The 26,797-nt window shown below is 35.7% G+C and overlaps 1 long non-coding RNA gene across 1 annotated transcript in view; it reads left to right on the top strand.

The window, feature by feature from the left end:
* Window positions 1-248: 248 nt before the first annotated feature.
* Window positions 249-26,797, top strand: part of LOC124978175 (uncharacterized) — a 33,059-nt gene continuing 6,510 nt past the window's right edge. Inside the window, exon 1 of the long non-coding RNA XR_007107332.1 lies at window positions 249-340. This is a non-coding gene — a long non-coding RNA (uncharacterized LOC124978175). The remainder of the gene's footprint in view (window positions 341-26,797) is intronic.

Below are 26,797 nucleotides of genomic sequence, written 5' to 3'. Positions count from 1 at the left end.
GAAAATATATTCATAAAATATATTACTGAATATATATATATAACTGTCTTATCTACATCCTAACTTTGGTTTAGAGGATTTCTTGGCTAACCTTTGCATGAGTTAAAATAATGATAGATACTATAACAAAACAATAAATCTCAGTATCTTAACGAATAAAAATGTTTTGGTTGTCTATAACTATGTAAGTAAAATAACTGCATAACATTGAGTTTTCAACACTGATAAAATTCCTTGCTATTCTGTAGGTCAAATATTTGAGATCCCTGATGAAAAGTCTCATGTCTTCTCTACATGGCACTCCCTGAGACAGTCTGGCTAGAGGATCTGGAATGGAATGGTATGATTACTCACTTTGGTTGCTAGAACAAAATACCATGAACTATGATGCCTACACACAACAAAACACATATTTCACACAGTTAGGAAGGCTAGAAAGTCCAAGATCAAAATACTGGCAGATTTATTATGTGATGATTGCACATTTTCTGGTTCATAGATGACAGTCTTTTTCTTGTGTTCTCATTTTTCTGAAGGAGCAAGAGAATCCTGTGTGATTTATTTTTAAAGGACACAAATCCAGTTCAGGAGAACTCCACCCTCATAGCTTGGTTACTTCCTAAACACTCACCTCCTAATACAATCACACCAAGGTTAGGTTTCACTATGCAAAACTTTGGGGCACACATAGATAGGCTATTCATATTTTGTGGCCCTGACTTTAGCTACCAGATAGAGCATCCCATTTCTCATTGTTGTGGCTTCTCTCTCCATGTCGTCTCTCATTATTCCGTGGTCTAGCTCATTTATCTTTTTCAAGATCCTTGACTTCCAGGAGGGGAGAAAACAGAGCAACTGGTTTTAAAGTTTACTTCCAAAATCAGAGAATTTTGACATAAAACATACTTTTGCTTTCTACTGACCAAAAATAGTGACAGAATCAGTTGAGATTCACATGGAAAAAAAACAGATTCTTGCTCTTAATGGAAGAAGTGACAAAGTCCTATTGTAAAAGGCATACAGAGTATTAGAACTGAGGAAAATTCTCAATTAAATAATCTGCTTTCAGAAGAAGGAAACTAAAAGAAGGACACAATTCTAGCACAAAGAAGGAGATGGTAAAGATCAGAAAAGAAAAGAATAAACTGGAAGTAGGAATGTGTTTTAGTTATTTTTTTTCTTCTGCTTTGACCAGAAAACCTAATAAGAACAATTTTAGAGGCAAAAAATTTTATTTGGGGTCCCAGAGGTCTCAGTCAATAGATGGCCAATTCCATTCTTCAGGGCCTGTGATGAGGAAGAACATCATGGCAGAAGTGTATGGTGGAGGAAAGCAGCTCAGGATGTGGAATCCAGAAGCAGAAAGAGAGAGAGAGAAAGCACTTCTTTCAATAAGGACAAAATACATATGCTAAAGGCACCCTCAGGGATCCACCTTTTCCAGCCATACCCTACCTGCCTACAGTTATCATCCACTCAAGCCCTATTAGTAAATTAATGCACTGATTAAGTTAAGGTTCTTATAATACAATTATTTCACCTCTAGACCCTCTTGTCTTGTCTCACACCTGAACTTTTGGAATACACCTTCCTCACATCCAAACCATAATAATAAACAAAAAAAAAAAAATCAATAAAGCAATAAAAGTTCTTTGAAAACAAGAATAAGATTGACAAACTTCTTGCAAGTATAAAAAGAGAGAAGACACAACTGATTATTATTATGGGAAAAAAACAGAAAAAGTTTTCATAACCATTAAAAGAATAAAAAGAAAATATTACAAATAACTTTAACTGTGACAACTTAGAAAAAATTGGCAAATTCATTGAAATCCACAAAGTGTCAAAACTCAACCAAGATGAATTAAGTAATCAGAATAGGCCTAGAATCATAGTAAAATTGAAAATAACTTAAAGTCTCCTCCCAAAATTAACTTCTGGACTAAGATGTTTTCATGGGCAAATCTACCAATCATTTACAGAATTATCACAAGTTTTGCAAAATCTATCAGAAAATAAGGGAAAAGGGAACAATTTGTAACTTACTTTATGAGGCAAGAATTACCAAACACCAGAAAAAATATAGAAAATGAAAACTGTAGATCAGTATCTGTCATTAATTTAGACACAAAAGAAATTCCCACAAAATTGGCAAGCCACCTTCAGTAATGTATGAGACAAATTATGTACCACATTCAAATTAAATTTTATTCCAAGCATGAAAGACTGGTTTAACATCTAAAACTGAGTCAATATAATCAATCATATCAATGTGCCAGTATAGAAAACTTATACAGTTTACAAACTGACAATCTGCAACAACTAAACAATGAATGCACTCAGCAAGTTGTGAAGGGAAGGGTATTCCTTCACCTTAATAAAGAACATTCATAAAACAATCAAGAGCTAACATGATGTTGAGAAACTGGAATCTTTCTTTCAAGAAAAGACACAAAACAAAAGTGGTGCTGCTCATTACTCTTATCAGGCACACTAAAATACATAACCATTCCAATAAAATAAGAAAAATAAATAAATGGTAAGTAGATTGAACAGGAAGACATAAAATTATATATTTGCAAATAAAATAATTTTTTACATAGGACCTCCTAAGAAATGTATACAAATTCCTCCTGGAAGGAGTAAGTCGATTTAGAAAGTTGTACAATATATGCTTGACATGTGAAAGTTATTAACACATATTACAGTGCACTTGTGGGAGCCAAAATTAAAAAAAACACAATACTACTCTCTACAAGAGGGCATTTTGGTATGCACTTGATAAAATACAGTACCTGTGCATGCTGAAAGTTACAAAACTAATATTGAAAGAAATCAAATAAAACCTCAAAAAATAGAGAAACATTGTGTTTATGAACTGGAAGCCTAAGGAGGTAAAATGTCAATTTGTCCCTTACTTGTAAGATTAATATAATTCCAATCAAAATTTCCAGTAAAATTTTTGTTGATATACACAAGTTGTTTCTAAAATAAAGACATATGGAAAGGCACAGGCCTTAGATTAGCAAAATGAATCCCAAAAAAGAAGAATATAATTGGAAAAATCACCCTACCTGGCAGTAAGTCTTACTCTACAGCTACAGTAATCAAAACCATACATTATTGTCTTAAGAATAGACATTTAAAGGGGCAGAGTAGAGATCTTAGAAATAGTTCTACACAAATTGGATCAACTGACTATTGATAAAGTTATGAAAAAGCAATTTAATATAGAAAGAACAGACTTCTCAACAAATTGTGCTGGAAGAAATGAACATCCAGAGGTTAGAAAAATAAACCTTGATTTAAATTCCATGCCTTGTATAAAAATCAACTCAAGATTTATCACATACTTAAATATAAAACAGAAAAGTCTAAAAAATTTTTAGAAAAAAATTTTTAGAAACTATTTGAGACTGAAAGTTTGGGGGAAATTTTTTCATCTTGATACCAAAAGCAAACCTATAAAAGAGAGACTTGATAAATTTAAATTTAACAACATTTTCTTTATAAAAACCTGGAGAAGATGAATACACAATTTGCAGACTGGGAAAATCATTTGCAGCGTATATCCACAAAAGGTCTAGTGTTCAAAATATAGAAAGAAAGAACTCTCATAATTAAATAACAGACCTTTTGCTGAAGATGATATGCAGGTAGTAGATAGACACTTGGATCATGTTCAATATCATCAGCACCCAGGAGAATTAATTAAATTAAAGCCATAATGAGATATTACAATATACCTATCAGAATGATTAAAATAAAAAACAATGGCAATATCAAATTCAGGTGATAATTCTCACCAGTTGAGAATATAAAATAGCACAGAAATTATAACAATATTTTGCATTTTCTTAACAAACACTAAGCATGTAACTACCAACTAAGCAATTGCTGGACATTCATTACAAAGAAATGAAAACTAATATTCATACAAAAATCTATATGAAATGCGCTACAGTGGGTTTATAAGAGTTTCCTCCAAATTGGAAAAAATACTCAAAAATTCTTTAGGTTAACCTAAAGAACATTGGCATTACAGAATACTTCTCAACTTCCTTCAAAAGGAGGGAGTTATAGATATACCACAAAAATTTGGATTAATTTCTAAGGGATGATACTGAGTAAAAAAACAAAAGTCATTGCCAAAAAGTTGTTATACTTTTGATACTATCTGATTTCATCTTATTAAAAACAGTCTTGAAATAACAAAATGTAGAAATAGATTATTGGGAATAGATTAATGGTTGTCAAAAGTTAGAGATGAAGTTGGGAGAGGGGAGATGTGATAAAGAAAGCATGAGGGATTCCTGTAATGAAAGGGTATGTTCTGAATCCTGACAGTGGTAGGGTGCACATGAATCTATACACATGATGAAATTTCATACAACCAAGTATGAACACATGCACACACATATACAGGAATTGAATGAAAACTGGAATAGAATTAAAACCAATATTCACAAATTATATTGTATCAATGTCCTACTTGTACTATACCATAACTTTGTGAATATTATTATTGGAATGGTAAAGTCTACAAGGAATTTCCCTGTATTGTTTCTTACAAATGCTTGTGTATGAACATATGAGAGATGAGAGATGGAAGGGGTCATTGTGATTACCTTCAGAAGCTATCTATAATCAAGTTTCTTATTCTTTCAAAGTCCACAGTGACCGTGGCCATGCGCAAGTGGAAGAGACTCTCAGTGTGATTTGAGCTTCTTGCTTCTTGAGTCTTTATCATTTTCAATGCAGAGCTTTAACAAGAATCAGCAGTAGCAGCCCATCAGCATGATAATAAGACATGTGTGCTAGTGCTCAGGAATTTTCATAGGCCAGGTCGAGAAATGCTCAAATTTGCTTTCCCTTTTCCTATCATTTTGAGAAAATTTCATTCTATATCTAAGGTGATATGATGAGTAACAATTTTGGCATCCAAAATTTAATTCTAATGTTGTGCCAAGGTTTGTTGAAATGTGAAGTTCAAATAAGCAACATAGTAAGATTTCTCAACATCTATGCTTAATTTAGGATTAAAACATTTGATTTTTAAAAGTATGGTGTTTACTACTTCATTGGAAAGAAATCCATTATTTTCTTAATGTAAGGGGAGACAGGAACTGTAATTTTGCTGAGTCAAAGAAGCTGCAGATGTTGGAAGTTGTAATGATCAGAGGGTAGTCTCTACAATAACAGTTTTGAGCTCAGGTCGTGGAGAAGTTTGGGACTAGGGTCATTATTTCTTAGTCTTTTTTTTATAATATATAGAAACAATGATTTCAAAATAGAAACAATGATTGGACCATCACCTTGTTTTCCCCAGGAATATCTATCATTTGACCCTGAATGCCTATAAAAGTGTCCCAAGTTAGTGCTATTATACTGAAGAGCTACCTATCACATAAGAAAACCCACAGAAAAATTATGCTTCTATATTTGAACAACAAATATTAACCCAGAAATAAAAATCACAAAATTTCAATGTTGCATTATATTGAAAAATAGCTGTTAACTTGCTAACAAGGCAAACTTGATTTTCTGAAGTACAGAGAACAGTGAACTGCAGTTTTACATGCTCATAATAATTACCTGCTAGCATTTGCTTAAATTGAATACAAGAGAAATATGCTATTTATAAAATACATAGTCAAGTGTGCATTGTGTTTTGGGCCCGAGTTTTCTAATATCTGCATTTCCAGCACTCAAATATAATTACATGAATAAGGGGAGGGTTAGGAGAGATTCTGAGGAATGAAATTGATCAAATCATATTGTTATATTGTTGCATGTACACTTATATAATAAAGAATCTCACTTTTATGGATAGTTAAAATGCATGAATAATGTTTTTTAAATTGCATGAATGAATGCTCTAACAGTAATTTTCCAAATGTAAACAAACATAAGAAATTTACATAATTTGAAACTAAAATAAATCCTAACCAGCAAGTATTAGGTGAAAATTGTGGTACTTGTATGAAGTTTTAATAATTAATCTTCTATAAAGAATGTCTTTGTATCTCTGAAAGGTGTAGTTTTTGTAAGTCACAGAGTCAGGGAGCATTTCAAGACTCCAAATAGAGAATCCAAAGAAACACACTAATAGTTTGAGGGGAGGGAAAATTCTAATGTATATCTAGTTTAAATGCATAACAATGTTCATTCAACTGCTAAGACTTGGATCTAAAGAGAAGATTTCATTTAGAAAAACAAACTGGTAGTCCTGAATTTTGGACTTTTATTCTAAGAATGTTTTATTCCTAATTTATAATGCCACAGTGGCATAAGCAAAAAGCAAAAAGCGGGTAGTTATGTAAAATAGGAAAAGTGAAAATTCCCAGCTTTTCAATATCTGCTTCACAGAGCTGAATTTTGTTTTTTAATGTAGTAAATAAATTACTCCTTCAAGAACTGTCCCTCTGCACATATGTCTCAGAATTTCATTATTCAGGGCTGTCCCAAACGATAAACTAAGTAGTCACATATCTAATAAAATTTGAGATCTGATATCAAAAGACACTATTCTCAAAATAAATTCTCCATCTGTCTTCCAGAGTCTCTAAAATTGTATTATTCCAGATGTATCCTTTACTTATAGGCATTATGCTTCAAAAATCACTTTTAAAATGAAATTAGCACAGAAGGGAATTTTGAATGATATCATTATATCTTTTTAGGGTTTCATCTGTAACTTATAGAATTAGGATTAGTCAAAATCTTTAACAGATCTTTAAAAACTTAAATTTCAGCATAAAAATCCATGAAGCAAGATTGTTAGAAATGTGAGAAATTTGAATGAATCTTGGCCCTTATGAAGCAAACAGATGAAAATTGTAGAGAGAACTGGAATAGGAATTTCATATACTGTAATTGATAAATAAAGGTATCAAAGACTCTACCTCATAGAGCCCTGTATCAGTCAGCTACTGCTGCCTAACAATCAGCACAAAACTTTAGTTCCATATAAAAATAACATTTATTTCTTATGTGTCCTCAAACCACTTGGAGCTGTTGTAATCTCATGCATCTCTAGGTTGGTTTGAGGTTGACAAATTTTAACTGAATGGAGCATGGTTGGCAAATTGAAGCAGGTTTCAAACAGGTCAGTTTCACAGATCTCTCATCCTCATTGGACCCACAGGCTGGCAGGTGCACCTCCTCCTGGCGATGGTTGGTGCACAATAGGCAAGTGGGTATACCTGATACTTGCTGAGGCTTCATAATGGAACTGGTTCACTGCCATTCCCACCTGCCATTCATAGACCAAATCAGAGCCCACTCTCAGCTCAAGGCTGAACACAAGTTCAAAAGTGTTGGCACACATACTCTAAACACTTTGATCAAAGGCAGTCTCATGACCAAGTTCGACACCAACGAAATAGGGAAGTAAATTCCTCCAATGAAACTGTGAATTGGAGGTAGGAGTGAAGATTTTTGAACATTATTATTCTACAAGAACTTTTAAGCATTCATAACATGTTAACACAAAAATAAACATGCATTTGGCAACAAAACGAGCCTCAACAAATACCTCAAAAAAGAATATTTAAAAGTCACCTTTTAACCACAAAGCAATATTACAGATATGACTCGTAAAAATTGATACCAACCAAAAAAAAAAAAAACGAATAACTAAAAGGAAGCTCTGAAGAACTACAAAACTGATTACCTGAAATAAGATGGGGAGAGACATCATCTCAGAGATCACTAGGCATTTAGCAAATCATTGGGTGATCAAAGCACGTGACTTTTTTAGACTGAAAGAGCACTTCACCTGAACTTAATGTCCCTGAACTTTTGTTGTCCTGGTTAACCACACAGGGCAATGAAAGTGAACTATATAAAAGTCTAACGGACTGCTGAAAATACTGTATTTCACTTGTCCCAGGAGATGCTCCACAGTGTTGGTTGCAATGGGTGAATGGTGGGGACATGATTCTCCATACATGGCAGAAGGTCAGGGAATGGCTGTGACAAATTGTCATTGGTGCAAAACAGGCTAAACGTAGTGGCTTTTCCACTTACTGTTACTCAATTTCAAGGACTGCATCTTAGTATGAGACTCCATTCCTTCTGTATTTAATGGATAAAATGCCCCCTCAAGTTAAGGAGATGTTTGTGTGCCCCAGGAGCAGCATTTTTTGAATCTTGTCAAATGTTAGGAAATTTTGTTTCTGAATATCCGTGCAGGACAGTTGCACTTTTTCTTTTTACGTTTTCTGGCAAGGAGAGAACAGGCTGATTTTTCTCAGTACTGGATCTTTGGCATCAGCGGTCTATACTAGACACTCAGTGATTAGGTTGAGTAAAAGTAATGACAGGACACTCTGCTGACAGAGTCTGGTTAGAGCCTCACCAGGGCTATTTTCTCTTCTTATGGAAAACACTTGTCCCCCACTTCTAGTCTTGCTAGTAGTTAGGTGTGGCTGTAGACAGTGCCAGCCACAGAATGTGGGTGGCAGTGATGTTTGACACATCCCAAACTTGTTCTCGCAGTTCTCCCATGAAAGAGATCCTAGGTCTCTTTCTTATTGCACCTGTTGGCCAGATCTGGCCAATTTAATAGCATACTGTTTTTTCTTGGTTATAAGGAAGGCAGAGCGCCATGAACCAGTGATTGAACATCTATACCAGGCAGCAAAAGACATTGGCTCTTGTAATGACTGAAGAACTTTCTGGTTGCTCTCAAAATGAGAAAAGATTTCAGGTTAGGCTGAGGGACATTTATTGAGAATATATGGAGTTTCTCATAACTCTAGCCACAAGAGAAAGATCAGACATGGTAACCATATCCCTTGCTCTGGCTCCTTTTCCAAACAATAGAGCCTCCTAAGAGAATTAGTTTGAAAATCTTTTGAAACAGAAACGTCACAACTTTAACAGTTATTATTCAACTTATCTTTGCATTGGTTGTTGTCTAATCATTGTGGAGAAATATTAATTTCTCTTCTGTCCACGTGTTAATTTTTGTAGTTAAAGTAATTGTTCAAGCTGTTTTTAACCACTGAGGTAGTGGTAAACAAAGACGTGGTCTTCCTTCGCTAACTCCCCTCTGAGCTCATACAATACACAGGAAGCTGCAAGTTTAATGATTATTGTTAAATTCCACAGGAGTGAGGGTTGAACACATACTAGATACGTCTTTCTTTGTCTTTGTCTTCTTCTAGACATAGCAGATCATCCCACATTTTGTAGTATATCAGTTGATGCACAAAGGGAACTTAAGAGAACTGAAATCTGTTAAAATTTACCAAATTCCTGTTCTCATACTCATCTCTTCATATTGTTGGTTAGTTACAACGTTACAGAAGTTTGGTTAATTTATTATGTCTCTCAACGAGTTTAACAGGTTTCAGTTATCCTCAGATTGATTTTTTAAAAATTTTTGTCAGAGTCTAAATTCTCTCATCACTTGCAAATCAAACAAAATCAAGTAAGAAAAGCAATACATGATGAACATCTTAGAGGAAATGACTGGATGATTTTATAGTTCAAAATTCTTAAGTAAAAGATGCAAAAATTAATTTCTCATCTAGCAGATGATGACTAGATGGAGCTGAGAAGAACAATCTGATCTGCTGTGATACTGTTGCATAATGTCTCTCTGTGGCTCTGAAAAACGAAACTATAGCTTGGGCCACCGTTGGACAAAGGAACTACATGTAACCTCTTTTCTCAGATCAGAGACTTAGAGTAACAATAATAGATATCATTAATTGATGTTCTGCTATTTTTGAGCCATCTCTGATTATCTGTATGTACTATGTACTGCCACGAAGTATGTACTACAATTCTTGATTTATAGATGAAGCTGCAAGAGAACAAGCAACTTCCTCAAGGTCATAGAAACAGTAAATTGCTTAGACAGGATTCAAACTCAATTTCTGTTCTTTTTTTCATCTTGCATGGAGAATTTCTGACAAACCATGCAATGATAAGATAGCCAAAGTGCTTTGTTGGAGCACTGCTGATGTTTATTTGACTGTACATAGACTTCTTTCATAGAACCATGTGCAAAGTATATTTTTCTTTTAAAAAGCTTCAATTACCATATATTGTGGGTTTAAGTCAAACTGGCATATAGAGTGACCGGCATTTTTCTGTATAAACATTTAGATTTTGATTTAATGTGTAGGTTTACTCATCCAGCTGCTACTCTAAGCAGTTGCAGTCCTGGGGCACAGATCATGAGATTCCAGTTTTCTCCAGTGAGTTGTTCATTAGCCATAAGGAGGAACCAGAGAGTTAGGCAGAGGTCGGGGTTGAAGGCATAAGCAGCCTTGGGTTGATTACTCAGGACCAGAAAATGTCAGAAAAGATGTTGAAGATCCACTTTCTCCAAGTCTCCTCTCTGGTGGAGAAAATTCAGGCTTTAGAAGTCATGCAGTGTGCCCAAGATGACTTGATAGTTTGGTACTAAACTCCTGTGACTTGACCCCTAGGGATGATATTTTGGTGGACAATTTTTGAGAAATCTTGAGATAATATCTCTTGGAGACTCATGCAAGAATTGGATTCTTACAGGAAGTTCTGCACTGTGATGTGACAATGAAGGTGATTCTAATGCAGGGATAGGCAGGTTAAACCCTGAGTATGAGAAGGTTAACCTTTACCAGTATTACATCTGTGAGGCCAGAGTGAGTTCAATTTGCTGAATTGATCAAATGAACCAAAAAAAAAAAAATCTACCTCCTATTTTTATCCAGATCGAGGTGCGCTAACATTAATACATTGCTTGTTTCTTTTTTACCTAAAAATATACATACATGTATTCACACACACACACACACACACACTTAACTTTTGAGACTTAATTACAAAATATGTCAGGTCAAGTAATTACAAAGTCATTTTCTGGGGGTGATGAAATAAACTGAGAATATTCTTCTCTGTGCTTTTTCCCACATTCAAATTCTTCCTCTATCAAACCCTGAAAAGGAAATTTATTTTACCACTGCTTGTACCCATTAATAAAGCAGCTGTCACTATGATAATTTTTTCCGCCACCACTTTGCATTCGTAAGAAACATAAAACCTGAAAAACTCACAAAAAGAAAAGGGAAAACAGAGGAGTCAGTGCCGTATTTTAAGTAGATCTTCATAGAATTCACTGACACTGCTGATCATTTTTCTCTTCCTGTGAGACACGAGGAGGGGAACATTGAACAGACGAACTGCAGCCGGCAGCAGCCGCTCACGGAATTGTTAGTGTCAGCGTGTGGAGCTGACAAAGGCGTCTGGATGAAAGATTGAGTAATTATTTTTTCATGTTAATGTTCCTTTATTTGTGTTTTTTATGCCCGTGTTTGTTAACAGTAATTGCCTCTCCTCTACTGTTTATTTTTAATGAGTGCCTTAAAAAGTGGAGCACTAACTACCGTAGGATTTATTCTCATGTTGTTTTCCTGGGGAAGAACAGTGGACAAAATAGGGCTTCATTTCATCTAGGAAAAGCTGAAACTGTGCATCAGTGAGGCTGAGAAAAGACAAAAGAACAAACTAATGCATTTGGGAGGATGGGTATAGGATTTGGGATATGAAAATTTAATCAATATGCTGCACTCTGTATGAGTGGGAGCTCCTTAATCCACAGAGAATCAGCCTGATATCTCTTTTGTTTTTTGCTGTGTCATAATTAAAATCTTGGTTTTTAAGGTGTACATAGGAAAATACAAAGTGGATTTTTATAATATTAAATGGATGACATTTCTTCATATACTATAGTATTTAGGGTCTTCTACTCTATTTTGTTAAACTTCCTGAAGTCGGGAATCATCACATCTTACTTAATTTTTTATCATCAGCATTTAGTATATATTTGGTAGGAAATACTCAACCTATTTTTATTGAATAAAAAACTGTAACTGCTATTAGATTCTGCATGAAGCAAATAGCATGATTGCAATCCCAAAACCAACAAAACCAAATTGACAGAATATACTGAATATATTAGCAATTAAATTTATACTGGAAATGCTTATAATATAGAAAATGCTTTCTTGGTATTTTCGTACATACATGTCTTGGGTCCTTACGATTGCTGTAACAAATTCCCACAAACTGGTTAACTTAAAGCACTAGGATTTGATTCTTTCAAGGTTCTGGAGGCCAGAAGTTGGGAATTAACATGTGAGCTGGCCAGGCCTGCTCCGTAGGCTCCAGAATGAATCTGCCTGCTTCTTCTCAGCATCTGGTGTTGCTGGCAACGCTTGGCGTTCCTTGACTTGCAGCAGCATCTCTCCAATTTCTGTCTCTGTCTTCCCACGCTTCTCTTCCCTGATATGTACCATACCTCTGATTTCTTTTCTTAAGGAAATCAGTCACTGGACTAGGAGCAACCTTAACCCACTGTATCATCTTAGCTCATTATATTTGCAAGGACCCTGTTTTCAAACTGTGTCACATTCTGAATTTCTTGGTAGACAAGAAGTTTGGGGGGAAATACTGCTCAACCCAGGACAGCTGTTGAAATTTATATACTGACCTCCTCACTTACTGGTTGTAAGGCCTTGAGCAAGATACTTTATATCCCTGGTCCTCAGCTTCTTTATATGTGAAGGAAGGACAATGACATCACTGCCTATCTCTGGGAGCTGAACTAAATATGGAAACTTTTAACATGACACCTGACATACCAAATAAGTTCTAGTGTTTAATAAACAACACCTCAAATGAATGTAATAGGAAGTTGAATAGGACGTTTTAGAATGGTATCCTTCAATGTAGGACTCTAACAAAATGTAAAGCAAAAATTCCTACACATGGTTTTATGAGACACTGAGAAATATACAGCAGTTATGGAGATCCCAAGAAAGATCTGAGAGTTCGACACAATAAGCCAAATAGATGTTCATAAGTATTGTCTTTCAGCAGCACGTGGTTCTAATAGATTCAAAACAAAAGTCTTATTTTATAAATTAAAAACAAAGCAACAACTGAAAAGAGACGGGTATTCCATGTGGTCTGTTATGTACTTACAGTGTTCCAAAGGGCTCAGTTTGGAAAGGATGAACCCAAGAGAAGGGTGGACCACATCTTCAAGGAGTGCTCTTTGGATGCCACAGTTTCTTCCAATCAGAGGTGTGACAAAATTGGAGGCTGAGACCAGGTCTATTCATTCACCTAATGGAGGAGAGGGTATAGAGGATTTCAAGCTCCTAAGAAAGTAGGCAATGTCAGCAGCAGCAACAATTTTTATGTGAAAACACTTGTGTGATGGTTTGGATGTGAGGTGTCCCCCGATGCTCACAGGTGAGACAGTGCAGGAAGGTTCAGAGGAGAAATGATTGAGTCTTAACCCAATCAGTGGATTAATCCCTGATGGGATTAATTGAAGTGGTAGGGTGTGGCTGGAGGAGGTGGGAATTTGGGTGTGTCTATATTTTGTATCTGAAGAGTGGAGTCTCTCTTTCTGCTTTCTGATGATGTGAGCTGCTTCCCTCTGCCACACTCTCCCTCCTTGATATTCTGCCTCATCTGGAACCCTGAGGAATGGAGCCAGCCTTCTATGGACTAAGACCTCTGAAACGTGAGCCCTCAAAGAAACCTTTCCTCCTCTATAATTGTGCTAGTCAGATCATTTAGTCACAGCAGTGAAATAGCTGACTAGAACAACTGGGAGGGATTACTTCAGTGCAGCATTTTAGACATGATCCATGCATTCCCAAAATCCTCATGTCTCTGAAGAGCATATCATTCATATCCTCGTGTTTCCTGAAGATGGCAAAAAGAAGTGAAAAAATGGACCAAGTGCCAATGGATGAGTGCTTAAAAATTATAATTAAGCAGAATAAAATTATGGTTTTTACCCTATATTATTATTAATTCATCAAATAAGTAACAATGTTTTTATGGTTCTGGGCTATAAGGAAGCCTGTAACTTCATCCATTAGCGAATAGTGGAACTTTATGGACAAGTTGTTCCTCAGCCAAAAGTGAAAATGAAGGCCTTAAGTAACTAGAGAAGCTTAATTTTATTTTTGCCATCATCATTTATGGAACATTTATTTGGTGTTCATTTTAAGTTAGTCTCTCAGTTAGCAGGGCTTTTCTCACCATTGACTTTGAAGGGGGCCAAGTGGTTTAGGCAGCTACCATCTCTCCTTGCCTTACACCTTGCCTGAAAACAAGATGGGACCCTCCATTTGCAAGCATGCAAAAGTCTAGAAAGCAAGGAGAATCAGTTAAAGTGGTAAAAATAGAAAAATCTGTAAAATTCTGTATGTGAATTAGAACATTAACCGGGTATTAAATAATTTGATTATTTTGAATGTATGAATTAATTTTAAATTGAATATTCTACTCTTTGGACTAGGTTTAAAATGAACAGAACTGTTAGGATTTGTGTGTGTGTGTGTGTTTGTGTGTGTATGTACCTTTCTCACTCCCACTTCCTTTCAAAAATACTGATTGAAAAAATCCAAGATCAAATTAATGGTCAGTGTTCAAATAGCATGTTGCAACTCAAAATATCATGAATCAAAAATAATTTTTAACTGGTGCAAGTGACTCATCCAGAAGAATAGTGTGATTTAATAAATGTGCCTCCCTATTTAAGTTAAAATATGTGGGCCCAAATTAGCTGCAGATCTTGTTCTTTTACTACATCTTTCAATGAAATAAACCACAGGGAAGATAAGTTTTCTTTGTCTGATATTTTTAAAATTGGTTTTGGGGAAATGTACTGGACTACCTGATTCTAATGGACAAGAATGTAGAGATAGGAAAGAATATGCCATAAAAGGAGGAAATTACCACACATGCAGGAAACAACTTGCAGTCCCAAGAATACTTTAAAGTACCACTTGCAACTGCCACCTAAGAATAAATTAAGCAACTCAAAATGGATGTTGAGGCATCATGTTCTTGATATTAATAATTCATTAACATTATCTTTGTTCCCAGCAACAACTTTTCCTTATATAAATATACCTAGATTATGGAGATATTATCCTCTGGTACCAAGGGAGGGAGAGAAAATTGTTTTCTTTCTTCACATCTAATAAATTGGGTTGTTTGTGCATGTGTATGTGTGTATGTGCCATTACTTACTTAATAATTTAGAGGAAAAAGTGTTGGAAGAAGCTGTCTGCAAACCATCTGGCCCAGAAGCAATTATCTAACCATATGAATAGCAAGAGAGGATGAGGAAATTTTTTTCAATTAAAAAAATATTCATTGAGTTCCTTCTATGATCCACTCCCTGGGCAATGTTCTAAGAACACAAGGATGAAGAGGACGGTATTTTCCTCACAAAATTCAGTTAGGACAAGGAACGCAAAACATCCTAGACAACTTACTATCTCTTAGATGTGAGGTGTCCCCTATCATCTCCTGTGTAAAGGTGGGAATGTTCAGAGGTAAAATGATTTGATTATGTGAGCTGTAACCTAATCAGTGGATTAAACTATTGCAGAATTAATAATTCGAGAGGACGGACTGTGTGGTAATTCTAGGCAGGTAGTGCATGGCTGGAAGAGGTAGGTCATTAGCATCATACCCTGAAAGAGTTTATCTTCTCTGAAGCTCCTTCCCCTTGCTTTCTCTCTCTCTCTCTCTCTCTCTCTCTCTCTCTCTCTCTCTCTCTCTCTCTCTCAGGTCACCCACAGGTCAGCAGGACTTCTCTGCCAGGTCCTAATGCCATGATGTTCAGTCACAATTTGGGTTCAGTGCAATGGAGTCAGCCAACGATGCCCTGAACCTCTGATAGCATGAACCAAAATACATTTTTCCTCCTCTAAGTTGTTCTCATGCAATGTTTTGGTTACAGCTACAAGAAGCTAACGCAGCAAACTTGCATCCTGTCTAGTTGTCAGGGTAAGATGGAACCTGAGATATGGCAAGACAAAGTTTGGAAAACCAATAAGAGTCAATTTCTAGAGTCCCTTGAAGATGGAGGAGTCCATGTTCTTCTTACTTTTATTCAAAACTAAAAAAAAAAAAAAAAAAAAGTAACAACATCAAGCAGTTATATTTTTAAAATTATATTTTGTAATATTTTGTCTGTATAAATTTCACCTGAAAAAGAGCAGAGAGGAGAGGGACTTTCTCAAGATGGTGAAATATAAATTCATTACACTTTCACTCCAGTGGAAATATTTTAAAGGAAACGTTCCATTTTGCCTTGTGCTTTTGCTTTCCTGTTTTTAGAGATGTTTCCCAGGTTTGTTGTCTTCTGTTCTCTTTAGTTTTATTTCAGGGTTTGAGTGAGGGAATATTAAACTGTGAGCGATAATGAGAACTGTGGTCTATGCAGAAGCCCGCTGTGGGAGTTCTGGGTCTCTGTGACTTACATATGTTTAATTGGTGGTGGGATGAGTCAACAGAGGGTGGACTACAGGCTGTGATGTGGTCTGGAAAGTAGGACACGCACTGGTAGTGTTTCTCCCTTTGCCAAGTAGCAAGCTCTGGGAGTTTTCTTTCCACACTACTATTTGAATGTGTCAAAACACCAAACAAAACCTGTATAACAATCACATTCCAGCTAATCTGGGTTTTCCCATCTCTATTGCAATTTTCAGATTAAATCCCAAGTTAAACAAGGTTGACCAGCTGGTTGGCACATTCCTTAGGAACAGAGGCAAGACAAGGGTACTGTTCTCACAGTGTGAAAGGCAGGAGTGTTTGCACTGGGATTTTGGTTATTTGCAGAGATTTTTTTTCTGTTTTTTTTTTTTTCTTTTTTAACATTTATAAAACAACAATAATGACTGCCTTTTGATTGCGGTTATTGTTGATGCAATGCAAGCTAGTTGGAAAAATCTATTCCATAGCAAAAAAGAAAGGTTGGAAGTGGGGCTCAGAGCTTGGCTTCTAAAACTGAGGCAAAAAAGATTTTTGTTTTTTACTTTAAATTTCCAATACATCGAAGACTGTTACTTTTAAAAAATACAGTAAAAGTTACTAGAAAAACTAAAAAGATATGTAGAACATGAGTTTCCAATCTTTATTTTTAGGTTCAACTGATATTTTTCCTCTCTTGGCTTTTTCTAAAGATTTTTATATCCTTTCTCACAGTTTCTGTACTTTCCTCCTCATTTCAGAGGAAATCTCCAGTTAGCGAGTCTTACCTGGAGTAATACAGACTCAGAGGATTCTCAATGTACTCTGGAAATCCCAGAGCAAATGATAATTAAAAAAAAAAAAAAAGCTATATATAATGCTTCAATTAGCGGAGACTACAATTATTTTTCTGCATTAAATTCAAGTTGCTTTACGATTAATATAAAAGAAAATAAATCGTTCTTTGGTCACCAAAGTTGTAACTGTTACTGGAACTCAGAAAAGAAAAGAAAAAATACTACTTGGGGCAGGTGTATTTGTGTCGAATGATAACCCCTTATCTGACAGAAATTGAAGATATTCATAAAAATTTTTAAAATAACATCAAAAGAAACATATATGTTTAAATATTGACAAGTAGATCTCATTGTTTCCAAATTCATCTTTGTCAGTATAAAATGGAAGCCATCTTTGTGAATTTCGCTGAGTGAAAATTTTTATCCTTAAAGTTTTTCTCTTCTCCCTGGTCTGCTTCTCTCAGCAGCCAGTTGAAAGACATCCTGTTCCTTTAAAGTTTTATTATTGTTATTATTATTATTATTGTTGTTGTTGTTAAATAATGAAGGAGAGACTGATAGTCATTTTCAATCTGTTTTTTCTTCCTTCCACAGAAGTAGAACTCATGATTTGTTTTTCTGAACAAATGCCTGCAAATAATAAAAACTTTATTCTCAATTGTCCTTTGTAATCACGTATGGACAGGAGGATGTAAGCAGAAGTGTTGGGTCCAGGTTCTGGGGTCCTGGAAATCAGACTTAAAAGATTGTGGGATATCACACCTTATTTTCTTCCTAGTCTCTACCTAATTCCTAGTGGCATGAGGAGCTCCATCCATCCTGCCTTATAATGTAGTTCTGGAAATAGGGCGGGGGATCACAAATGGTGGAAACAAATGTTACATGAAGCCAGGGTCTCTGACACCCCTGAAATATTATCCCATTTTCCTACTGCTTCAGGCAGATTTCCTCTGACATTTGGGCATTAAAAAAATGAACTTCTGCTGGGTGTGATGATGCACACCTGTAATTACAGCAACCTTGGAGGCTGATTCTGAAGGATTGTGAATTCAAAGCCATCCTCAGCAACTTAGGGAGGCCCTTAGCAACTTAAAGAAACCCTATCTCAAAATAAAATAAATAAATAAAAGGTCTGAGGATGTGGGTCAGTGGTTAAGTATCCCTGGGTTCCGTCTCCAGAACCAACCAAAAAAAAAAAGGAAGAAAGAATGTGGGATCATGCCTCATTCAGTCGATTATTATACAGAAGCAAGCTTTACCCTAATTGATAGGAATGATAACAATGGAAACATAGTACAAGTCAATTCTGTGTTTTCCAACATGGTGGCCTCTAGACATATGTGATTCTTCAAATTCAACTTAACTAAAGATAAATAGTATTTTAAATGCCCTTGGTCAGATACCCCCAGTCACAATTTGTGGGCCCCATAATCCCCTGTGTCTAGTGACTACCAGACAACGTAGACATTATTTCATCCATTGCAGGAAATTCTATTCAACTGAACTGATCTTGAGGGCAAAACCAAGGTTACTATTCACTATAACCAAACTGATATTACTAAGAGTTTTTTACTTATTTTTTTCTAAATACCATACATTTTGTATTAGAAGATAATTCAAACAAATAGGTGTAAAGAAAAAGAACAATAAAATTAAAGATAATTAAATAATGAAAAGATAGCAAGAAAAAACGTAACTGTTCCTGGCAAGGATAGAAACAAATTTCAGGGTTACCCTGAGCCTAAAATGCATAATTATGAGCTCTTCCATTCCTTAAGTTTTCACGCTGATTATTTGAGGTGAAAGTGAACATCAAGAATGCCTAATGAATTTGGATTGAGAATGTACCTCACTGGTACAACATTTGCCTAGCATATGTGAGGTTGTGGGTTCATTTCCATTACTGCCAAAATGAACAAACAAACAAAAATATACATGAGCATATCTAAAATGAAAAGGAGGAGAGATGAAGATGAAGAATAATGGTTAAAATTCCTACAGTAGTGAATTGTTGATTGATAAATTTGGGATGGGGAACTGCACACAGCTATATATGGGATAATGGGAGACACCCAAACTTATTTTATTTGTATCAGTCTTACCACTCTTCTATTTCTTTTTCATTTTCTTTCTATTCGAAGCCCTATGTCTCTACTTTTCTACCTAGTTCTGGACCTGAGGATTACAACATGGAGAGACCTCAGACGTTTCCCCTATGACAGATTTTTCATTTGCAAGGTGTAAGGCATTTTCACAAAGAGCAAATGAATTTAAAAATGTTGAGAAAATATTTAATTTTTAAAAAGTTATCAGTATGCTACCCTTTATTTTTTTGTTTTTGTTTTTTTCTCAGAGAAGATGTCTGGACTACATTTCCTCTCTTCCTATTGAGTTGGAGACTTTCAATCTTTAATCACACAGATTTCTTCCCATGAGGCCTCAGTTGAAATTTTTTTTTCAAAAAACAATATAGATTATTTTGCTAAATAAGAAGATTTTTTTAAAAATTGGAGACTTATTTACTCAGAATTTCCCCACTTTTTCTTATTACAAGGGTAATTTTGCCAAACCTCATCCACAGGAAAATGAATTGGACATTTAGGATGTTATTAGTGGGATTTAGGATACAGAAAATTCTGCCAAAGGCATCATGTGTTTATAATTCAAGAGGTGAAAACCTTCTTTCTATACCCTTTTCCTGACTAGTCATATTAACTCTGTTGGTGCATTTGTGTCTAAATGCCACCCAAGTCCACCCATGTCTTTCTACCTTGGAAACCATCAGTGGTGTGATGGAAATCACACAGAATTGGGAAGGGTTGATTCCAATGATTGCATCCTATGAAGGGTGGATCATGGTAAGTAGATTAGTCTTCCTCAGACTCTACCAAATGAAATCTGGATAATTTATCTCCTATCGGATTGGTGAGAAGAATGTAAAATATCTCATGGACTGTATCAGTACACAGAAGTTACCCAGTAAGCGTGCAAACACAAAAAACCACATGAATCATCACACAGAGAGAGGCAAGAGCTAAAAAGGGAAGGTAGTTGTGATCAAAGTCATGTGTTTGAGAATTTTCTTTTCGGTGTGAAAATCTAGTCTAGAATTTCCTGAAGGGCTTTTTGAGAAATAGTTGCCCCAGACGGAAAAGTGGGGTTCTCTGTTCAACAATGTTTTAGAAATTCTTCCAAGGATGAAGTAATTTTAAAATACACTTAAACCATAATATTCTGGAATTATTTGACTGGGTAATGCTTTCATTACCTAATACATATAGAAAGAGTTTATTATTAAGAGTTTTATATAATGCAGTTTGGGAAATACTTATAGCAAGTATATGAACTTCTTATAAATTAAGTTTTACAATTTATTTGAAACTGGGCTTCAGATGACAACAACACAGTCTAAGAAAGTATTTGAGTGCAGTACTCGGAGACCAGTGTCTGGGCTCCTGAACCACAAAGTCTGAATTGTTAGTCAGTTTTACATCATTGTGAAGGAATATCTGAGAGTGATTGACCTAAAGGAGGAAAGACTTATTTTGAATCACAGTTTCAGAAGCTTCAGTCCATGGGCACTTGGCTTGGTTTCCTCTAGGTCTGCAGCAAGGCCACACATCATGGCACAAGTACATGGAAGAGGACAGCTACTCAGTTCATGGTGACCAGGAAGCTAAGAGAAAGAGAGAAAATGGAGCCAGGGCACCAATATTCACCCTGTGACCTACTTCCTCCAACTAGACCCCAGCTCCTAACGTTTCCATGACCATCCAAAAACCGGATTAGTTATGAATCCATACATGGATTAATGCATTCTTTAGTCAGCCTCCATGATCCAATCTCCTTCCAAACACCCTGCCTATGAACACTGCATGAACTTTAGGGGAACATTTAAAATTCAAACTGCAGGGTACAGTGGTGTTCACCTATAATCCCTATAATTTGGAAGACTGAGGCAGGAGGATTGCAGCTTAAAAGTCAACCTTAGCTACTTAGCGAAACCCTAATCGACTTAGCTAGATCCTGTCTCAAAGTGAAAAATAAAAAGTGCTGGGGATGTGGCCTTGGGTTTAATCCCTAATACCAAAAAAAAAAAAAAAAAAAGAAAGAAAAAATAAGTCCAGAGCTGGGGTTGTGGCTCAGTGGTAAAGCACTTGCCTTGCGCTGTGAGGCACTGGGTTTGATCCTCAGCACCCCATCAAAAAAAGCAATTAAATAAAGGTATTGTGCCCATATACAGCTAAAAATATTTTTTAGAAATAAATAAATTTTTAAAAAATGTAAAAATTCCAAACTAAAAGAGCTGGAAACAAACAAATATCTGGCATTTCCATCAGTAAGTTAGAGGTAATTTATTACATAACAATAGAACACCAGTAAAGTGATGAACATGAATTTGGAACTCAGTCTGCCTTCCAGTTTTGCATTCCTAACCCCTGTGATATCAGCCTTTAAGAGATGCAACTTGGTATCTGGTATCCTCTTTAATGGTCTGACTTATGCCTTTTTAACTCTGCAAAGGTGTTAAAAAATGGGGATAAATTCTCCTGCAATCTCTTATTAGGGTACTAATTCCATTTGTAAAATTCAATTAGCACCTAAAAGATGCACCTCTTAATACTGTTGCACTGGGGATACATTTCAACCTGAATATCAGAGAGGAGAGAAACATTCAACTCACAGCCTAGCAATATCTGATGTTTTGTCTTCTTTTGCTTTTTGCTTGTTTCTCATTCCCAACATAGTGAATTTAGGGAAACAGGTCAATTTTATCAGATATAGGTTGGAAGTAAAATTAAATATTTTGGTTCTGGTTCTGTCCTTACTTTCCTGGATGACCCTGGGAAAGTCACATGTTGCCCTCTTCCTCAGTTTCCTTTATGGCATTCAGGGTATTTTATTCAATTTCTAACTTGAAGCTGAATCAATTCATTGTACCACACAATGATGATCCATAAAAGACTTCTCTTCAAAGACAGGTGTTTACAAAATATTATCTAATGTGCCTAAAATCCATAACAAACCTCACTTAATGAGTGCGTACTCAGTACAGAGTATGATCAACCTTCACCGATTCCTTAAATATTGATTCTCCATCTCTCTTTTAACAAACAGAAATAAAAGCAAGTGAATTGCATAATTTCTCTCTTTGACCATAAAGCAAAAACTCAACAAGTTTTGATTTATTGGGCTGTTAGATAAATTCTGGCTTCTTCTGGATCTTTAAATCCATATTCATGGGCTTCCCATCTCCAATATGTTAAGGAACAAAAGAAAATGTCAGATGATTTCAATCATGTGTTTTTTTTAAATTCTACCAGAGGATGCCATGTCAAATCCAACTATCAGAAAAAAACAAGGCAGGTCTCCCTGTTTAAGCTTGCCTTGCATTTAAGGAGCTATGCTTCTAAAATTAACATAATTTTAAATTTATCTCTTCAAACCTCCATTCTCTATAAATGTATCTACCAAGAATGTGGGAACATTAATCCTCTCTTGTCAGCCTTCCCCTCTAAACATACATTGCAAAGAACTGCTAATTTCATTTTCTTTCTGTTTAGTTTCATCTCTTCCTTCCTGGGATTTCTGTTTAAAAGAGCTTTTAACAGTCTTCTTTCACATATGGTGCATATGCTAGTGGAATAGGCAAACCAGCTTGAATAAAACAAGAATAAAAATAAACCATACGGAACCTAGCTCCAAACTTTTTGGGAGGTCTTCAATGGGGCTTTTTTTTTTTTTTTTTCTTTTTATTTTCTTTCTTTCTTTTTCTTTTGCACACGTCAATGATTCCTGTTTGGAACCAAAGGTACAATCCTCCCAGATACCCAAAATCAGTAAGAAAGATGACATTATTCTACAGATCAAAGAGTCAAACCAGACCTAGGAGTTGTAGGAAGTTCTTCATCTTAGGAGATTTGCAGGGACTTTCCCTGAACAAAACCTTTCCCCAAAAGATGAGAATTACAGGATGTGCTTTTCTAAAAGAGGAAGTTGACAACTTCTTTTTGACACAATATTACAAAAAGACAGACACTGAACATAGTAGGCCATGTAATGAAGAGTAAATCCCTTAAAGCCAAATATTTAAGTCTTAGCTACTCAAGAAGCTGTAGAAATAAAATAGAGTTCTCTAGTGAAATCCCTGTGGCATTATCTTCCTGCTGAATGTTTTCAAAACACACTGAGAAGTCTGCATCCCTAAGGATTACTTTTCTCTAGTTGATTTATATGTTTACACATGTTCAACTACCCATTGTAGTGTATGTTAGAAGAGAAAATTTGTACCATGCATGTGGGTTTGAGTCCAGGTGATTTGCCAGAATGATTCAAGATGTGTCTGTGGGTTGCTTTAGTCTCTGCAGGGCATTTCAGAATGTGGAAAGGGAGGGATAAAAATTCAATAGAAAGAAGAGAATGTGTGCTGAGTAAATTTCCTGGTCTAAACTCACTAACACAACTTTGGAGGTCTGACAATGTCTCTGCTCTTTTAATAAAAATCAATCAAGTAATCAGAGAATGCCAGGTATGCACACAACAGGTAGGACACACAGAAATTGGAGTTAGTTCTATGCAGTGCGTAATGCTCATGGTGCGCAGAGACTAGACATTAAATAGATTTACCAATATGTACAAAGTCACCCTGTTTATCATTACTTTTCAAGCAACCATGGAAATGATTGAGATTTCAAAGAGGAGATGGAAAACAACCTGGCAGTGAAGGGATTTTCGGTATTGGGAAGATGCAGAGATTGAAATGACTATACCAAGGCCTGAGTGTGTAAATAACAGGACAAAAATATCATCAATTGTATGTCAAGTAGGCAAGAAGACAACTTGTGGCAGGAAGACTTCCTGTATTGCAGGACATAACTTTCACTTGAATTTTGGTTTAACTAAGACAGAGATTGCACACTCTAGTTCCTTCCAGTGCAAAAAAGTTAATGTGATTTAGAAAAGCGGCCTGGGGGAATATTTCATAGAGGCACTCACTCTATTTTAATAAAGTTGCATGTTAAAGAAGTAGAAATATTCTTCACTTCCACAAAGAAAACAACTCCTTCCCCTTCTCCTGTCTCTACTTTTAAATCAGACTTCAAACAATATTTCTTTGGATAAAAAAAAAAAAAAAAAAGAGTAATGATATGAGATGAAACTATCATTGACACTGGTCTTCTAACCATGGGGCACTGAAACAGAGGAGTCTACCTGGACTCCTGCTATGGTAGTTCAATCTTTTGAACAACACTTTGCAAGTCAGACATTGCACTCTTGAAGTACAATTGTCTTGTCAATCACCTGGATGCAACTTCATGTTGAGGAGAAAGATTCTTGCTTGCGATGGTAAAGGGAAGAGCTTTTAGAAGTTAATGGAATTATTCTTCAGGGTTCAGTTCGTGGTTCCAGACAGAGATTCTTACACAAAGACCATATTTGATTTATTTGGTAAATGCTAAATCCATTCTATTTGCATAGCATGTTCTCTAAAGCATTTTCTATTGGAACTGATATTACATTTGAGAGTGAAAGAAGAATGTACTCTGGCAAGCTGATGTTTCCGTCTGTGTAGAGCTGCTTAACGGAGGTTGACAAACACCCATCTTGGTCCTTCAGCATTTTTCTCTGTGCTGAATGGGCTTCAGGAGCATAGATCACTTTTATTGCAGAATGCAATATGTTTGATAATAAACTTTTAAGCTCTATTTATTGGGCTACACATGCTAAACCATTACCTTCTTGGCTAACACCAATGCCTTATCTAATGGGAAAGATAAAGAGTGATTTCAGTAAGAAAGTTTAAAGAGCATTGATACTTGGAAGAAAGGAGTAATCAAATCACCTAATGTTTTTTCCTCTGGTGTGCCTGACATTATAATATTGATTGATACTGCCTTCTTCACATCTCATACATAAGCATGTTGTCTCTTTGTGTGCATTGTGAGCTTTAAATAATTGTTTCCTTGGCATTAGAGAAACAGATTTTACTGCCTGAGCAGAAAATATCTGATAATTGCAGAAGATTTCAGAAGGACAGTGAAAGGGAGGGGAAAAAAACCCTTTTAGATGCTACAATATTTAAAACTGAATGATGATTACTAGATAATTTATAAGCTGTTGGCCTCATTTAAATATAGATCCGACAAATGGGGAGTATATTTTAATGCTGGATGGGAGGTGAGATGCATATAATGCTTCATTATTTCCAATATATTTTTACCTTCCCTGGATCATTTGATACATAAAATAGCACTGTTAACCCTGGTGGGAAAATGATATGTGTGTAAAAGATGGGTTCAGAAATTATTATCTCCATCTCACAAATGTGGTCATTTAGGTGAAATTGAATGATGTTCCTATGGTTCCACAGCTAGTAAGTGGCAGAACTGAACCTCCTGACTTCTTATTCACAGTGATTTTTATTGCAATAATAAATATCTTCGCCTTGCCAGTAGTCATTAGATGCACGTCCCATCGCGTGACTATGTTTCTATCAATGATATACAAGGAATTATGCACATCCCCTGACTATTCTAAAATAATCTTTCAAAACTGAGGCTCTTGTCGAAGTGATTGGTTCAAGGTGAACACAGAGAGCCAAGTATAGCCTACGGGCTTTGTTTTGTGACTGGAGGAGGAGACACGTTCGTTTTCATTCAGAAACATAAATGAGAAAATGAGTGCATTGGCCCCTAGAACCCTAGCAGGGAGAGAAGTAGTTGCCACAGAGAACAGAAAGACAGATACATAGTCTAGCTACTGAAGCAAGTCTTGCTTGACCTTGTTTTTCCTTTTTAACGCAATAGGTTAAAAAACAAATTGAGTCTTTCTGTAGCATAGCCAATTTTGCTGGTGGTTTCTATTATTTATAACTGAAAGAACTCTAAATGATGCACAAAAGCCACATTTGCAGAAAGCAAATTTTACACTCTCACTTTATTTCAAGAAAAACTTTAGACTGAGTGAGAGATGTTTACAAGCATCATCGAGTAAATTTACTCAGGCTATACCCATGTATTTTCAAAATGTTGATGCCAAGAAAAGAAACATGAATGTCAAAGTTTTCTGGGATTTTAGTTTAAAGAAATGAGTTTGGGCACATGTATCAGGTTGTAGAGAACGTGGATTTGGACAGGGGGACATTTTCAATGCTGTCTCTCATATCCAGGGCTGATGTCACTCCAATTCCCTAACTAATCAACTATATATACCTATACAATTACCTATCTATTTGTCTGTCTATGTATCCATTCACCCATTTATTCATATATCTCTCTGGAGAACCCTGACTCATACAATGTCTCTGCTCAGAAGATAACTGGAATTGCTAGAACTCCATGAAAACTTGCACCACTGCAGGGTTTCACAGTGTTTTGGAATCCAACCTCAAGCTGCTGGATGTTTAACTGTTTCAGTTTTCACATTAAAAAAATAACATGCCCATTATATACCAAGTATAGGGAAAAAAAATCTGAGTCTGAACTGATATAAATGAATGGTTAAATAAATTAATATATTGGGAACAGGAGATGAATTACCCTTGTAGAAAAATTTGAGATAATTTATGTAGAAGCTCTCAAAGAAGGGGAGCATATTGCTATAGTTCTTAGGTAAGGGCTGAATAGAGTTTCTTCCGTCCAAAGTACACAGAAGTGGTAGGGAAGGGTAGATGTGCAATGAGGAGACTGGACCAACATTACCTCATCGGGGGG

Source organism: Sciurus carolinensis, chromosome 2, assembly GCF_902686445.1.
Source record: "Sciurus carolinensis chromosome 2, mSciCar1.2, whole genome shotgun sequence".
NCBI lineage: Eukaryota > Metazoa > Chordata > Mammalia > Rodentia > Sciuridae > Sciurus > Sciurus carolinensis.
This window is presented reverse-complemented; position numbering and strand designations above follow the sequence as displayed.